Below are 19,325 nucleotides of genomic sequence, written 5' to 3' on the forward strand. Positions count from 1 at the left end.
TTTGTCGATGCCTTCAATATTCCAAATCTGTATAGTGTTTTTGATAGTATGGTCATTTTGATAATATTTTGATTAGTTTTCAAAACAATTTCTAATTATCCTCTGTATTTCTGTAGTGTCTATTGTGATATTACCTTTTTCATCACGTATGCTGGTAATTCGAGTTCTCTCTCTCCTCTTCATTAGCGTAGCTAAGGGTCTGCCAATTTTATTTATTTTTTAAAAGAACCAACTTTTTGTTTTGTCAATTTTTTCAATTGCTTCTTTTGTTTCAATTTCATTGATTTCAGCTCTAATTTTAATTTTTTCTTGCCCTCTCCTGCTTTTGCCGTTGATATGTTCCTTTTTATCTAGGGCTTTGATATAAAGTGAGGTCATTTATTTGTTGACTTTTTCTTCTTTTAAGGAATAAACTCCATGCAATGAACTTTCCTCTTAGAACTGCTTTCATAGTGTCCCAGAGATTTCGATATGTTGTGTTTATATTCTCATTTACCTGTAAGAATTTTTTAACCTCCTCTTTGATGTCTTCTGCAACCCATTGTTCTTTCAGTAGCATATTGTTTAGTCTCCAGGTGCTGGAGTAATTTTTATTTTTTATTTTATTATTAATTTCCAATTTCATTCCATCATAATCTGATAAAATGCATGGTAGTGTCTCTACTATTTTGTATTTGCTAAGAGTTGCTTTGTGACATAGTATATGGTGTATTTTAGAGAAGGATTAATGTGCTGCTGAGAAGAAAGTGTATCCACTTGATGCAGGTTGAAATATTCTATATATGTCAGTTAAGTCTAAGGTATTGATTGTATTATTGAGTTCTATAGTTTCTTTATTCAACTTTTGTTTCAAAGATTTATCCAGTGACGAGAGAGGTGTGTTAAAGTTACCCAAGATTATTGTTTTATGATCAATTTGATTCTTGAACTTGAGAATAATTTGTTTAATGAACAAAGCTGCACCATTGTTTGGGGCATATATGTTTATGACTGTTATGTCTTGTTGGTGTATGCTTCCCTTGAGCAGTATGTAATGTCAATCTTAACCCCTTTTGATTAACTCTGGCTTGAAGTCTACTTTATTTGATATGAGGATGGGAATCCCTGCTTGCTTCGCAGTCCACGTGAGTGGTATGATTTGTCAAAATCTTTCACCTTCAGTCTGTGTATGTCTTTTCCTATCAGATGAGTCTCCTGGAGGCAACATATTGTTGGGTCTTTTTTTTAAATCCAATCTGCTAACCTATGTCTTTTATTGGTGAGTTTAAGCCATTAACATTCAGTGTTACTATTGAGACATGGTTTGTATTCCCAGCCATATTTGTTTATTTTTGTTATTTAATTTGACTTGATTTTCTTCTTTGATTAGTTTTTCCTTTAGGGGGTACTACCTCCCTCTGCTGATTTTCATTGTTGTTTCTTGTTTCCTCTTCATGGAATATTTTTCCAAGGATGTTTTGTAGTGTCGGTTTTCTAGCTATAAATTATTTTAACTTTTCTTTATCATAGAAGGTTTTTATTTCGTCTTCAAATCTGAAGCTTAATTTTGCTGAATAGAAGATTCTTGGTTGGCATCCATTTTCTTTCAGAGCTTGTATATGTTGTTCCAGGATCTTCTAGCTTTCAGGGTCTATGTTGAAAAATTTGCTGTTATCCTAATTGGTTTTCCCCTATATGTAATCTGATTCCTTTCTTTTGTGGCTTTTAAAATTCTCTCCTTATTCTGTATGTTGGGCATTTTCATTATAATGTGCCTCGGTGTAGATCTGTTGTGATTTTGTACATTCGGCGTCCTGTAGGCTTCTTGAATTTGGATTTCCAATTCATTTTTCATGTTTGGAAAGCTTTCTGATATTATTTCATTAAATAGATTGTTCATTTCTTTGGTTTGGACCTCTATGCCTTCCTCTATCCCAGTAACTCTTAATTTTGTTCTTTTTATGCTATCCCATAATTCTTGAATGTTCTGCTCGTGGATTCTTACCATTATCACTGTGTGATCTATGTTCTTTTCAAGATTATATATTTTGTCTTCATTGATGTCCTATCTTCCAAGTGGTCTACTCTGTTGGTGATGCTTTCATTTGAGCTTTTAATTTGATTTATTATTTCTTTCATTTCAAGGATTTCTGTTTGGTTTTTTTTTTTAGAACCTCTATCTCCCTGTTGAGGTGATCTTTTGCTTCCTGTATTTGTTTATGTAGATTCTTGTCAAAGTGATATTTCACTGCCTGTATTTGCTCTCTTATATCTTCCTTGAGCTCACTGAACATTTTAACCATGTACATCCTAAACTCCTTCTCTGTGATTTCTTCTGCTGTGGCTGCCAATGATTCTAATGCAGTGGTGTCTTCATTTGTTTGGGGCACTTTCTTGCCTTGTCATCTCATGTTGCTTGGGTATCTTCCTTTCCAGCTCTGTGGGTCTAGATTGTTACTACTGTTGTTATTGTTACCCTATAGGTTTGTAGTGCTTTTGTAGGATTCCAAGACCTCTCCTTTGTGAAGAAAAACAATGTTAACAGATCCCAATATCAACAATATACCACCTATGAACAATTTGTTTACAGTTTAGTCTCAATGTACAGAAATGTTGGATTCAATTATTATCTAAAATATAATCATTAGTTTTGTAAAAAGGTTTACAGTTTCTGATGGTGGATAATAAACTGAGGGTGAGGCATAGGACAATATGCTGAGGAGGTAGGATGTGAGGATATAGAGTTAATATATCTTAGGAAGTGTGAAGGAGAAATCTAATGAAGAGGGTTAGTAGCAAGAGAATAGACAGGAAGTAATTTCAGGTAGGCAAGTATGTGGGATTACATTAGAGTACATAAAACAAACACACATATGTATTTAGAAAAATACAGATGTTAAAACATTAAAATTTGGAGGGAGAAAGAAAAATGAAAGAATAAAAAGGAAAAGAAAAAAGGGCATATACAACACCTCTATTCAGATGACTCAGTCCTAAGAGTCCCTATTTCATGCAAAGTTCTTGGTTTCACATATTTTGGGGATGTGAGGGCTGGAGGATAGAGGGGTAGATGAGAAAAAACAAACAAACAAACAAACAAAAAACTCAAAGGAAGACACCAAGTTTGTAACTAGCTTTAGAGGTCCGTATCTTTCCTGCTTCTCTTCTTATCCAATAGGTGGGGTCGTCTGTTGTAAGCTTGTGTCTCTGCCCTCCGGATGGTGGAGGTAACCAGGGTGGGAAGATTGGTCCTGGTGCAGGGTGCCTGGATGTGGGAAATGGCACCCGCCAGTCCCTGCAGAAAGACTGCACCTCACATGTCTCTTTTTGGGACTGCTTATATGACTTGAGTGTCCGGTTCTAGGATGGTAGGATGTGAGGATATATATATCCTATATATATATCATATATATAGGATATATATATATATATATATATATATATATATATATATATATATATATATATATATATATATATAAATCTCCTCTCTTGTCTGGAGATTTCCCAGTTCCTAGTCTCTCTCTGTTAGGCTCCAAACTATAGCCCTATCTCCCTCTCCCGTAGCAGTTCCCAATCTAGAAACTCTCACAGGGGCTCCCATGGGCAGCTCCCTGGCCCCAATGAACACCTGTGTTGGGCAGCTACTGTGTTGGATTACCACCACTGGGGGGTTGGGGAAGGTTGGAAACCTGGTACCTGGCTGCTGGAAATCCAATCTGGGAACTGCCCCCACCTAATATGGCGAGAATGTTGAGCCAAGATGGTGGCGGGATGCTTTTAGTGCTGGGATGTCTACTGAGGTAGGGGGAAGCCTGATGAGGTGAGGGGAGCTGGGCATCTACATTGTGCTGCAGGTAGGTAGCAGCTGAGTGACTTGCGTGGGAGTGAAGGGGAGTCTTGGCAATCTGTAGATGTGTTAATAGGTGATTCTGCTAAGGTGCTCACTGAGTCTTGCAAGGGCTAGAACTTCGGGCTTTGGATCCTGCTCCTACACCGGGTGTTCTACTCCAAGGCTGAGGCCCCGGAGTCCCGCGCTGGTGATTTCTGTGGAGAGCAGCTGTATATGGGTCCTCTAACACTCTCAGAGATAGAATATTTCGACTAGGTGAGATCTGCCGGCAGGGCGGCGCAGGGCAGGGGGTGGCTCACTCCCTTCCCATGACAATGTTTTTCTAATCTGTATTGTGGATCATTTCTAAAAGGGTAATCCTTTGGAATATTTTTATACTTGATCAAAATAAATAAGTACTCTTTATTCTATGTTTGCTTGCATATCATCATGTAAATCCTTACTGCATGACACAAGAGGGTAAGGTGTGCCTTTTTTGCTCCTCAATTGTTGAATAATAATAAGTGAAGAAACTCATTGAATTTCTGATACTTTAGCTTCTTAATGCTTTTAATTTTGTATGAAATTCTACAGTAACAATGTTTACTTTCTACAAAGGTTCACTCTCATAACAGGATCCCAAAATCTCATGTTCAAATTTAGATAATAATAAATAATAACTATGGTTTTCAAGTGGTTTAAAAACAATTTTAAAATAATCACAGAAGCACTTACTTTAATAGCAACATATCACAAAGGGGAAGAGCAGCAATCAGCTAGGTTAGAGACTACAAAGTAATGCCACTCAAGAAAGGACAAAGGGAATAAGAATGACAACTATTGATCATTTGACTACTAATGACTTCCTCAACCACAGAGCTGTCTCCAGAATCTCATTATAGCTGATATTTTTTCAAGTTTCTATGTTTGCAGTAAACCTAGATCTAGTTACCCACAGGCTTTATACAGACACTTTCGGGTTATAAGGTGATTCAAACAACATACCTAATGCATCTATACTCAGTAAATACTTTCATATAAGTCCATCAAAAATGTTATAGCACAACACAGAAGAAGAAAAAAGTCCATTTAAGTGGCTGACAGTTTCTATTTCCTTACTTGAGTTTATAGGAAATAAATATCAAGTTAAAAGCACCTGAATCCACTAAAAATAAAGTGTTTTAAATGCTTTAACACAAAGTAGTTGAAAACATGAGCTTCAATTTTTTCCTTCTATAATATAACAAAACTCGGATTTCAGCTGACAACTTCTATACTAGGTTTTGACTCAAAGCAATTTAGAAATAGCAAGTCAAAAACTCCTTAAAAATAAATTAGAGTTTATAATAGAAATGTTGACAGATGCTTCTTTAAAATAATGTCTGATAAGGCCACTATATTTTAGAAATGACTTCATCACAGTATGCACGCAAGTTCTGTATATTAAAATGTAAGAATGCCTAGTCTATAATTAAATCAGGATCATGAATAGTTCAATATAATACATTGTAAAGAAAGTATAATGTGACAATAAAATATACTGAGTTAAAATATAATGCAAGCAGGGATTTATTAAAGCTTGTCATTTAGATTTAAACAACAGGAAATATCAACATAAATACCAGGGAGAGAAGTCAACAAGTACAAACTTAGTGCAGCCTAAAAATGATTGATTTCCAGTGAGACTAGTGTACACCATAATTACTTATGAAGCCATATTCATCATGAGATGATCAAACCTCTAGACTGAGATGAAAAATATGAAACTTTAAAAATACATAATTTTTAAAAAGCTTAGTTCTTCTGCTTCTGGAATCCTTGGTCAGCTTACTGCTTACAGCGTACTCTGCTTCTACTCCTTCTGCTATTACTCCTGCTTTCTTCTGTCTTTGATAGTTATAGAATACTATTTCTACCAAGCCCTGCTTGTGAACTCTTCACATCTCTATTGAAATATAATGATTTGCAAAGCAAGCAGGGGCTAAAAATATGACCTAAATCAATTCTACCACCCTGAAAGAAAACTGGTAAGTGCTCATTTACTAAGCTGTTAAAGCTAAATGATGAACTTGAATTCATCATATTTAAAAAGAAGGAATACAAAAACAATTTTCCTAAAGTAACATGTATGTCTCAACATATAAATTATATCAATGCAGAGTTTTATTAAATAATTTACAATGAGCTTTATCAAATAACACTATTGTCTCTAATCTTATCTAATGAAAATATTGGATTTGTCTTTTTGCATGAGTATGTGGTCTAGTGATTATTCATAATTTAGTGGTTTCAACAAGGAGCAATTTGCCCACAAAGGTACATTTGCAATGTCTGGAGACATTTTTTAATGCCATAACTGGTATGTATGTGTGGGAGTGGGGGGTTACTGGTATTTGATGAGTATATAGAAGGCAGAGATGCTGCTAAAAATCCAACTCTGTATAGAACAGATCCCCCAAAACAAAGCATCATCATCCCATAATATTCCTAGTGCCACTGTTAAGTAACACTGCACTAACTCCTTTGTTTACTTATTAAATAGTAACTCCACATAGTTTCTCCTATCTTTATCCCAAGTAAACACTCAAACCACCAAACAAAATCAGTACTGAACTTAAGGCAAAGAGGAGGGAAGTATGTATATTGACTTTCAAGAACAATTGAATCATTCATTCATTCAACAGATATAGGGCATTAAGTTATGCATTGAGATATTGTAGCCCCACAGACAGACAAAATCTCTGCTTTCATGTAGCTTGGGTGTTAGTGAAACTCAGAGGCTGAACAAATTTTCAACTGAATCAAAAACCCTCAGTGCCTGACACAGTCTGAAAAATTGATGTATCTATGAATAAGCTGTTATACTGATATAGCATTCATTCTATTTTTGGAAATGTCTTTATTTTAATGAGCCAAAATAACCTTCTCCATAGTTTTCACCCTTGAATCATAGTTCTGCTCTCTTGAATCATAAAGAACAAAATCTCTGTTCCACATGACAGTCCTTTACACATTTAAAGACAACTATCATACATCTCTAAATTTTGTCTTCTAAAGGCTAATACAATTCTACCAGTGCTTCAGACAGCTTTTTATAAGACATGATACTTAAGAATAGAAGGAAATGAGTAAAAAACACTACGGTTCTACAATAATTTAGGCTATTAATCAGTATTTTCTATGTAATTTTTCTTCAATGATCCATCTCAAACCTATAATATTGCTTTTTGTAAGAAAGAATATAACATTTAGTAATTCCTATGTACAAAGAAATATGCTGCAAACTTTAGATGCATTATCACATTGGATAACCATAACAATCCTGTGAAGTAAACTGAAGTGTCTTTAGTTTAGCTCTAAAAATAATAGGCTCAGAAAAATTAACAGAATTTTCCCAAGATCCCATCCTTTACCTAAGCCCATGTTGCCTAAATAAAATATGCTGACTTTCATATTTTAATTCAGTTATTCAGATTACATTATTTCTATTTTACAATGAAGGCAACCTCAAAGTAGTTCATGCTCACATAAAGAAGAATCTTATGCTAGTAAAAAAATATATACATATATTCTCACATCGAATGCCACTTTCGAATACCAAGAATATATGTTCTTTTCCGACCTATTCTGTATAGTTATAGTGAATTCTGGTTAATAAATTCTACATAGCAAATATTTTAACAAATTTGCTTTTCTATTAAGGAAATAATTTAAGACAATATCCACTTGAAATTTATATACTAATTAGATATACTGTAATAATATACAATGCCAAAAATTCTTAAATTCATTCATGGTAGTCAGGCACTGTTAGAACAGGAATTAATATAGCAGACTGTATTTGTAGCACTGGACAGGCCTTTTAACCTCTCTCTGTCTCTGTATTCTAACTTAAAAATGGAGGAAAAAATAGAATCTATCCCATAGACTTGTTGAAATCAGAACAGGCTTTGAGTTGGCATCATCCTACTTCTGTTTTCCTCATCCTTTCCTGCATTTAATTCATTCCCTCTACACAATCCACCAAAGTAATTCTTCCAAAAATAAAATCTGACCATGTCACTCCATTGCTCAAAAAACCCCAATGGCTTCACCACACTTAAAATAAAACCCAAAGCCTATACAATTCTACATGATCTAGTCCTTGGCTTCCTTGCTCACTTGGGACCACTGCACTTGGTCCCTCCATATTAATGCTCTGACAAATACTTTGATGGCTCACTCCCTTTCCTTCAACCAAGTCTCTAGTTAATTCTCACCTACTCAGAGAAGTCTTCCCTCATCATTCTCATATCTTATGCTTTTTCTTCCATAACATTGATCACTATTATTTTAATTATCTGTTTCTGTCTCTCCCATAAAACATATGATTTATGAGAATAGGATTTTTATTTCTAGAGCCCCTATCATGGTATTTAGCACATCGTAGATACTAAATAAATGGTCAATCAACTGGCAAGGTGGTCAAATACAGTTGTCCAGCAGTGGCCTCTCCTCCACAAACAACTAGAATAACAAACAAACTGTTGCATTTTAAGGAAAGTGGCCAAGCAACAACTGTCAAACCCAGCAAGGAAGAGGTAGAAACCCTGTAAGATGTGGAGACCTGGGATGACAACATAGAGTAGAATAAAACACACCTGACAACTACAACCCTAGCTCCTTGGCCAGGAGACTCCCCTTTGTAAGAGAAGGGTAAATAAGAGAACCCAACATCAAAACAGATGGTGCTGTAGTAGAGTTGTCATATGGGAGGTAGATTTACCCTGCAGGCTATGCCACTGTTAGGCCTGACAACACACATTCCATCAGCACTGGCCTGCCCTGCAGCACTGCTTGGTTCAAGCACAAGCAAACCATGCCTTGTGCTGCCACTGCTACTGAATAAATATCCACCATATTCCACCATTCCCAATGCAGACTGACTACTCTGTAGGTATTATGATTTGGATATAAGGTGCCCCCCAAAAACTGTTAATGCAGAAATACTAAAAGGTAAAATTATTACATCTTAGTTTGAATGGACTGACTAGGTGATAAGCATAAGCAGGTGGGGTGTAGCTACAGCAGATGGGTCACTGGGTGTGTACTGAAAGGGTACATCTTTCCTATGAACTCTTCACCCCCTCTTTCTCTGCTTCTTTGCTGACATGAGGGGAACAGCTTCCCTCTGCAACACCTTTCACCCATGATGTGCTGCCTCACTTTGGGTCCAGAGCAATGGAGTTAGCTGTGTATGGACTGAGACCTCTGAAACCATGATCCCCAAATAAACTTTTCCTCTTCTTAAGTTGTTCCTGTTGCTTATTTTGGTCACAGCAACAAAAAGCTAACTAAAATAGTAGGTATCTCATTGCTATGTGTACCACACACACATGGGGCAATGGAGTACCCTCTCCTCTAAGTGGTCTCCAGAGACAAAAGGGCTCACTGACCATTTGACCACATATACCATGCCTAAAGCAATCAATTAAGGCTGAAAAATAAAAGGAAACTACACCATGGAACCCAGCTGGAATCAAAGCCAATATAGATTATCAAACTGACATCATAAAACAAATTTTCAAGAGAAAATAATTTACTATGAAAGTCAACTTATGAAAGTGATAGAGACAACTGATCCACCAGATGCATAAATCTTAACGTAGGGACACAAGAAGTATGAAAAAACAAGGTAGCACAATGTCTTCAAAGGAACTCAATAACTCTTTAGAAACAGATCCAAAAGAAAAGGATGTTGACAAAAAACCTGATAAAGGTTAAAGAAAATACAAAAAGATAAAATTAGGAAGACAATTCATGATAAGAATGAGAAATACAGCAAAGAGATAGAGATCATGAAAAAGAAACAAACAGAAATCTTGGAAATGAACAACTCAATATATAAGAAGGGAAACAGAAGCCTTATCAATACAGTAAACCAGCAAATCAACAAAGATAAATAAGAGAAAAAGAAAAGAACAAGCCTATTTAAAACAAACAGAAAAAGTTAACAAAATGATATAAGCAAGGATTTACTATGAATTATAATATTTTATGTAAATAAGCTATGTTTTTCCAAGTAAAAGATACAGAATAGCTGAATAAATAATCTTATTTAATAATAAGATTAAACAGGATGTGGCCTATAGGAAACTCATTTCACCAACAAAGAAAGTGAAAGGACAGAAAAAGATATTCTACACAAATGGAAACTGAAAGCAAGTAGGAGTAACCATACTCATATCAGACAAAATAGACCTTAAGACAAAGGATATAAAAAAGAGACACTTAAGAGCAATGATCAAGAGATAGATCCGACAAGATATCATGATTGTAAAAGTACATACATTTAATGTTAGAGCGTTCAACTTTACTTTAAAAAAACACAACACATTATTAGATCTAAAGAAAGAGAATTTCCAATACAACAACAATAGTGGGAAACTACAACACTCCACCTTCATCAATGTACAGATAATCCAGACTCAAAAAAAAAAAAAATCAACAGATAAACAGTTGATTTATACTCTAAACAAGCAGATCTAACAGATATTTACATAATATTTCATCCAAACACTGCAGAATACATATTCTTTTCATCAGCACATGGAACATTCTCTAGAATAGACCTTGATTTAGACTATTAAGGAAGTGTCAACAAATTCAAAGAAATTGAAATCATACCCTATATCTTTTCTGGACACAATGGCATAAAGTTAGAAACTAACAACTTTCACAGGCCTGTAATCCTAGCAACTGGGAGGCTGAGGGAAGAGAATTGCAAGTTCAAGGTTATTCTCACCGCTTTAGGGAGACCCTCAGCAATTTAGTGAGATTTTGTTCCAAAACCAAAACTAAAAAAAGGACAGGGGATGTAGCTCAGTGGTAAAGTGCCCTGGGTTCAATCCATTTAAAGAAAAAAAGAAAGAAGAAAAGGAAAGGAAACAAGCTAGGTAGCTTTGGAATGATACAAATACATGAAAACTAAGCAATATAGTACTGAATGAGTCATGATGGGTCATTGAAGAAATCAAGATGTATATTACAAAATTTCTTGAAACAAATGAAAATGAAAACACGACATCCCCAACTTACTGGCTACAGCTAAAACAGTACGAGGAAGGTAGTTTATAGCAATAAGCATCTACACAAAAAAGAATAAAGAAGATTCCAAATCTGCATCTGATTTATTAAATGCATCTGAAAGTCACAGAAAAGCAAGAACAAACCAAACGCAAAATTAGTAGAAGGAAAGAAATAACAAGGACCAGAAAGTATTTGAATAAGTAAACAAAATCAACAAAACTTTAGCTAGATTAGTGAAGAAAAAAAAGAGAGAAAACCAAAATAAATAAAATCAGAGGTGAAAAAAGAGACATTGCGATCAATACTTCAGAAACAATAAGAAATAATTAGGAACTACTATAAACTACTGGAAAAACTAGAAGAAACAGATACATTTCTAGACAAATATTAGCTACCAAAATTGAACCATGAGAACAAAGTAATCAAAACAGACCAATAATGACCAATGAGATTCCGTCAGAAATAAAGAAAACTCCCAACAAAGAAAAGCTCAAAACTGGATGGCTTCCTTAATACATTATATCAAAATTTAAGGAAGAACTAACACTAATTTTTCTCAAACTACTCAAGAAAATTGAAAGGAGGGGAATCCAGGCCGAAGTACCCTGATATCAAAATCAGGCAAGAATACAACAAAGAAAACTATAGACCAATATCCCTGCTGAACATACAAAAATTCTTAACAAAATGCTGGCAAACTGAATTCAATAGCACATCAAAAAGATTATTCATTGTGATCAAATGGGATTTACCCTAGAGAAGCAAGGATTCAACCATATGTAAATAAATAAATGTAATGTATCTCATCAACACAATGTAAGATAAAAATTATATGAGCATCTCAATAGATAAAGAAAAAATTCAGTAATATTCAGCATTCTCTCATGATAAAAAACAAAAAAAAATTAGCTATAGAAGGCTCATACATCAGCATAATAAACATTTACAGGACAAATCCACAACCAATATCATACTAAATGGGGGAAAGCTGGAAGCATTTCCTCTATGACCTGGAACAAGACTTACATGTCTACTCCCACTACTCTTATTGAATAATATAAAACTGAAAGTTTTAGCCTGAGCATTTAGGCAAGTGAAAGAAAGAAAAGGCATACAAATAGGAAGGAGTCAAATTAACTCTGTTTGCAAATGATATGATTCTATACATAGAAAAACCTAAACACTCTACCAGAGGGCTATGAGAATGGATAAATTCAGTAAAGTTAAAGGATAAAAAAAATCAATGTACAAAAATCAGTAGCATTTACATACACCAATAACAAATCTGCTGAGCAAGAAATCAAGAAAACATAAAAGACCCCAAAAAGCCAAAGCAATCCTCAACAAAAAGAATAAAGCTGGTTGCACCACCATACCTGATTTCAAGACATGCTACAGATCCACAGTAATCAAATAACATTGATACTGGCATAAAAAAAGACACACAGTCCAATGGAACAGAGGAGAGATCCCAGAAATAAACCCATGTGTCTACAACCAACTGATGCATGATAAAGGTGCCACAAACTTACATGGAAGAAAGTACACCCTCTTTAATACATAGTGTTAGGAAAACTGGATATCCATATGTAAAAGATTGACTCATTCCTTTCACCCTATACAAAAATCAATTCAAAATTGACCAAAGACCTTAATGTAAGACCTAAAACTATGAAACTACTAGAAGAAAACATATGGGAAACACTTTAGGACACAGGAATCAGGGGTAAGACCTCAGAAGCATGGGTAACAAATGGGATTATAACAAACGAAGATACTGCTGCACAGAAAACAAAACAATCAATAAAGATACAACCTATGGAATGCAAACCATTCACCTGACAAAGGGTTATTATCCAGAATATATAAGGAACTTAAAAAAAAACCTGAACAACAAAAAACAAATAATGCAATTTAAAAATGGATAACATTTCTCAAAAGAAGAAATACAAATGGCCACAAATGGCCACCAAATATGAGAAAAAGGTGCTAAATATCATTAGCCATCAGAGAAATGCAAATCAAAGCCACAATAAGATATGATCTCACCCTAATTACAATGGCATTAATGAAAAGGAAAACTAATAACAAATGCTGGTGAGAATACAAATAAAAGGAAACTCATATACTATTTACACTTACCTTTCCACTGTTAGTGGAAAGGTAAATTATTACAGCTGTTATAGAGAACAATATGGAAGCCTCTCAAAAAAACTAAAATAGATCTACCCTATGATCCAGTTATCCCATATCTAGGTACATATTCAAAGGAAATGATATTGGCATATCAAAGAGATATGTGCATGCCTATGTTTACTGCAGCATTATTCACAAAAACCAAGATAGGGAATCAACCTAGGTGTACATGGATGGATGGTGTGTATGTGTTTGAGTATATATATATATACTAACACACAGTGATAAATATATATATATATACATACATACATACATACATATATATACACATATGTGTATATATATACATATATGTGTATACACATACACACACACACACATATATATATATGTATATGTACATAGTGATGAAATATTGGACTATTATCCATAAAGAAGAATGAAATCCTGTCATTTGCAGCAAAATAGATAGAAGTGGAAGACTTTATATTAAATTAAATAAGCCAGACACAGAAAGCCAAATATTACATGTTCTCTTTCATATGTAAAAGTTTAAAAAAAAAGTTGATTTGAATGTAAAATAGTGACTAGGAGAGCAGGAAGGGAAGAGAGAGAGGGATGTTGGATAATGGTATCAAAACATAGGCAGATAGGGCTGTGGTTGTGGCTCAGTGGTAGAGCGCTCACCTAGCATGCGTGAGGCACTGGATTCGATACTCAGCACCACATAAAAATAAAATGAAGATACTGTGTCCACCTAAAACTAAAATAAATAAGTATTTTTTAAAATAAATATTTTTTATTTTAAATAAATATTTTTAAAAAACATAAGTTCTGATGTTCCACAGCACAGTGAAGTGTTTATAGTTCACAATAACTTAGACATTTTATGAAGAGCTAGAAAGTTGAGTTTGAGGGCTCCAAACATAAAGAAACATTAAGAAGATGAAAATATTAATTACCTTGATTTGATCAGTACACGTTGTACACATGTGTTGAAATTTCACACTGTACTTCATAAGTATGTACAACTATCACATGTTCATCAAAATGGAACAAAAAATTCAAATGAAGTTACTTAAGAGGCAGTGAGATGTAAAAGAATCCTTTCCCAGGTATATATGATCTTATGAAAGCTACTGAGCTTTCTTATACTTCTGTTTTCTTATCCAAAATAGAAAAAAAATGTACCCTACCTCATAAAAATTATGAAAGTGAAATAAAATAAGAGGTGAAGATTCTAGGCATATTCTACTATGCTAAATGTTTGCTCTCTCAGTTCATGGACTATAAACTCAAGCATGTGGAGTCTACTAGAAATACTTTATATTTCATGGATCATGGACTATAAACTCAAGCATGTGGAATCTACTAGAAAAATACTTTATATTTCGTGGAATGTTGGCAGCGTCTGTCCCAGACTCAGTAAATGTTGGCATTGAGTTCAATTCTATAGGGCAAACATACCTAACTCCCCAATATCTAAATTGCAGAAGAACCAAAGAGAGCAACTTGCCAAAGACTTTTTTAGTCACTAATGAGGTAAAACTGATAATCATGCACTCTACTAAAGGGGATCCACATTTCTTTAGACTGGAAAGACTCCAACATTGTCATTATTCCATGTGACTCCCCAAAATTCATATCATTTTTTACTCATTTGTTCATTCAGCCAACAAACACACAGTAAAATTCAGCTACATGACATGTACTATGTGTTCAAGATGAAAAGAACAAGGGTTGGTCCCTCACCCACCAAGAAGGAATTCAGGGGTTTGAAAATGGCTAATATTAAGGATTATGGAAACTCTAGGAAGAAACTCAATTCTTTTATGAAAGGCTTTATTGTAGCATTGTCCAACAGAAATTTCTACTGTAATGAAAATATTCTTTAATCTGTGTTATCCAATACAATAGCCATTATCCATATGTGGCTACTGAGTTCTTGAAATATGCTTATGATGGACAAATTTTAAGATTTATTTTAATAAATTTAATTAAGTAGACACATGTCTAGCAATTACTATATTGGATAACAAAGATCAACAGGATAGGTAATATTTGAGCAGAAGTCATCAGAGATAGGAGTTAGTGTATTCTGTGTAATGGGAAGGACAGGAACTATACAAAAGTCTCTGAGAACACCTTGGTATGTTCAGGGAAGACTGCCTAGGAAATATGGAATGTGTAGAGCAGAGAATAATAGGTTAAAAGGGTTAGACAGGACCAAAATATGAATGTCTTTAAAAACCAGCTAAGGCTTCAATATAATATTGAAGACAATAAAAAAAAAAATCAAAGACTGTAAAGCCAAGGACTATATGACTATATCCATGGTTTACAAAGGTAATTTTTAACTACAGGATGAGTAATATTTTGAAAAATAAAAAGGCCAAAGGTGGGAAGACCAGTTATGTAGCAGATATTGCAGTAATTCAAGTTAGATGATGAAGGCCTGAACTACTATAAAAACAGTGAGAATAGAGATGAAGGAACATATTCCAGATAAAATTAATGAGACCTAAAGAACTCTGAGATGTGGCAGACAAGAATAAATTAAAGTAAGAACTACTGAGGTACCAGCCTTGAAAAAAACAAAAATAATATCTAGGTATTTTTACATCAAATAAAGGAATTAAAGAAAGTTTATAGACTCCTGTTCAATGTTGTATTTAAGAAAACAATCTAAATAAGACAATAAGCTCTTAAAAGTCAAATCAATTATGTAATCATTCACGATGGTATACAGTAGAGTTACTAAAATTATTTTTAAAGAATACACACAGGATAGTGGAAAATGAAGTAAGTAGGCTATAAAGCATCATATATAGCATTATTATGAATTCATTTTATGCATTAGATTTTTTTAATTAAAGGAATATGCCAAAAAATCAATAGTGATTTACTTATTAGTGGGTCATTTTAGGTTTTTTTGGTGACTATTTTTTTATTTTTTAATGATACTACAAGTATTGAATATTTTTTTATTTACAGAAATAAACTTTTGCTTTTAAGCATTGTACCTAAAAGCACTAGGCCATAAGGTGGATCTACTAAAGTCCACAGCTATGTCACAAATGGAGGATTTGACATGCATGGCCAGATCTCAAGTCTACTATAGGCTCCATATAGGAAACTAAACTTGCTAGCAAATTGAATATAAGGCAGATTTTTTTCTTTTAGAAAAATCTACTCAGACTATGAAGTATAAAATGAATTATTTCCCATTTAATTTACTTATAATGTCTTAACATTTGTAACAGGAATGACTCAGCAAAAGTTGCTGCCTAGGTATTAAAAGTAGGATAACACACCTCATAGCTTAAGCCAATGGTCAGCAAGAACTCAGGCAGTTTCCCACAAACTTAAAGTAACTCCCACCCTCATTCCTTGTATATACTGCTAGTTATCACATTCTTGGGTGTGTACTCTCCTCTCCTTCTCTCTCTCTCTCTCTCTGCCTGATCTGCTGACAGAGGGCTATCCTCCACACTCAGGATCTGTAAGTAATAAATCTTGGAATTTATTTCCTATTGTGATGGTATACTGACCCCAGCATGGGCCAGGTTAAAGTATCCTTTGAAAGATGCACTGTAAACAACCACATCTACCAACACTTTCTTTACTGTTTGGGCAAGGCCCCTAGCTACATTGATGGTAGAACCCCAATTTAACTAGGGGCCCTCAGAATACATGTATAGCTTACATCTGTATATTTGCAACTACAGTTGGGAATGTTGTATAAACCTGCATTTTATTCTGCCACCCAAAATAAGAGATTCATTCTATTCATATCAATTACAATTACTCAAGTTCATTTGAAATAGAGGAGACACTGTATGCTGAAGAAGTGGTTCAGTAAATGCTAACCTTTTTTATACATGCATGCCAGTCCTTTCTTACACTTAACAAAACCCAGCTTTCCAAGTTCTAAATTTAGATTTAAAAGAAATTCTGACCTGGCATAGATAAGCCTACTACAGAGATACATGGCTATGACAAATTCTTATACATACTGTATGTGAACAAAAGACAAATTAGATAAAGGATATAATAAATCCCCTCATTAAATAAAAAATGAAAGAAATTTTCCAACCATAATTTTAATCACTGTACTTTGCTATAAGATAAGGGTTGTACTTGTTTCAGGAAACCACACATATAATAAAAAGATAACGTTAGACTAACATTTCTAGCTATAATGCCAAGGCTTATTCTGATCATTCTACAGAAGAAGTAAACAAAAGGCTGAGAATAAAATCACTTTTCCATTTTAGATTTCTACAAACATGGTTTGATTTCCTTAACTAAAATTAGTTATATAGTTTATTTCTATGCTTTCTATTAAAACACACTGGCAGAAGGACCATCTTTACACTGGGTCACTTGTAAAGAAGCTGTACAGCTAAGTAGCAGCCATTGACTCATTCAATAAATATAACGAAATTGACCAAGGTTATACAGTGAGGTAGTAGCAGATCTGGGACTATGGCCAGGTTTCCTGGCTTGAAAACTAGTGCCTCTTTCTGACAAGATTACAGTTCTTAAATTAAAATATATTTTCCCAGAGAGATGAAACAAAGGATACATTTTAGGATACCAGTTAGCAGCACTTGGGAAACCTTATATAGCTCCCAAACCCAGAAACAGCCTTACATATTTTGGCTAACTACCACATATGACATAGTGGGCAAGAGTCACTAAAATAATCACTCCACAAACAAAGAGAATTCAGAAATCTGCAATAGCAATTAGCCACCAGTATCTTACTATGTTTCTGTGATCTGATGTCCATTTCCATGGAAACAGGAAAAGAAGTGAGAGGCAGCCAAGAGAAGAGATGTCAGAACTTGTCAGGTTCAGTGGCTGGGGCTGAAAGCTGAAAATACCATTTTTTTTTTTTTTAAAACAAACAGTATCAGCTGACTTCTGGCATATAATCGATTCCCAAGTTAGGCAATGTCAGCTTGCTTAGAGAAGCATAAAGCTAAAGAACAGGCTTGGGGTTTTGTTTTGTTTTTAAAAGCTTAGATTAAGGGGCAAAAAGAAAAAAGACATTAAAAATCAAAATGTACAATATTCTAAATTTCTAAAATTTAAGAAAACAACAGAATTATTTCAAATTTCAAAAAGTAAAAGGAAGAATTTCTTGCTATGATGAAGAGCACTGCTACTGAGTGGAATGAGTAGTAACAGGGTGGAGGTACAGAAGAGTCCTCAGACAGAGGAAGCAGCTCATAGAAAGGCCGGAGACAAGAGAGTGGGTGGCCCTTTTAAGGTACTGCAAACACGCTAGGGCACTCAGTGTGGGATGAGGGGTTATCACAGGAAGCTTTCCCAAAAGAGGTGACATCTAAGCAGAGAGGTGAAGGGTGAGATGGAGTTTCAGAAGAATATTTCAGTAAGAGGAAAAAGCAAAAGTGAAAGCCTTGCTAAAGCAAGAGAAAGCAAACTGAATTCAGGAATAGTAAACGGCTTAGGTCAGTTGGAACAGAGTAGGAATAGGGGAATGCACCATGACTAGATCAAGTAGGCCTGATTTCCTGAGTTAGATTTTGAACTTTTGTCCTGAAAACAAGGTACAACTAAAAGTCTAAATCAGGAAAGTAACATGATGGGGGTGTGGGGGGTGTGGGTAACCTATACCTTGGAATGGCTTGTCAGACTAGTTCAGATTACATAGAACCTGGTATGAAGTCTGTTATAGCTTTCCCTGGGAATGGAAGTGAGAAACTACATTGGGGAAGGGACAGCAGACAGATGGGAAAAATAGGACACAGTGAATATGAGCAGTGAGAAGGATGAGTCAAGGATGGCACTCAGGATTTTGGCCTGAATATCTCGGTAGGTGGTAGTTCCTATCACTGAATCTCTGTCATAAGCAAAGAAGGAGGAATTTCAGGTGAATGGTGATAAGTTCTCATCTGGACTTTATGACTTTGAGGGATCCATGAGACAATGAAGCAGAACTATCCAATAGGCAGTTATGATGAGTAGGTGGATCTACAATTCAGGAGAGATAGTTGGGCTGAACTTTAAGTATCTGGACTTCAGAATTAGATAAAATTGCCCAGGGAGAGCATAAAATCAGAGGAGAGTCCTCAAGATAAATTTTAGAGGCTTTAAACTATGTTCAAATGCTGGCTGCATCATTTACCAAGTACATGACCTTGAGTTATTTAATTTCTAAACCTATAAAATTAGAATAACTATACCTATGCTGAAGATTGATAAGGAATAAGTAGAGAAATGAGAAACTATAAAGTAGAATAATAAAAGATAAAAGGTAGATACCACAAGAGAATGC

The 19,325-nt window shown here is 34.6% G+C and overlaps 1 protein-coding gene across 2 annotated transcripts in view; it reads right to left on the reverse strand.

Moving 5' to 3' along the window:
- LOC124081270 (iron-sulfur protein NUBPL) overlaps positions 1-19,325 on the reverse strand; it is a 177,825-nt gene that overhangs the window by 87,955 nt on the left and 70,545 nt on the right. Inside the window, exon 1 of one of the 2 annotated variants that reach the window (XM_046427487.2) lies at positions 17,789-17,922. The exons of the other annotated variant lie outside the window; for it this stretch is intronic. The gene's annotated coding sequence lies outside the window, so the exon portion shown is untranslated. Of the gene's footprint in view, positions 1-17,788; positions 17,923-19,325 lie in introns of those variants that run through there. 2 annotated transcript variants of the gene reach the window in all.

Source organism: Marmota monax, unplaced genomic scaffold (genome assembly GCF_021218885.2).
Source record: "Marmota monax isolate L192 unplaced genomic scaffold, Marmota_monax_Labrador192_F-V1.1 WCK01_AAM20220418_F8-fsc00222, whole genome shotgun sequence".
Classification (NCBI taxonomy): domain Eukaryota; kingdom Metazoa; phylum Chordata; class Mammalia; order Rodentia; family Sciuridae; genus Marmota; species Marmota monax.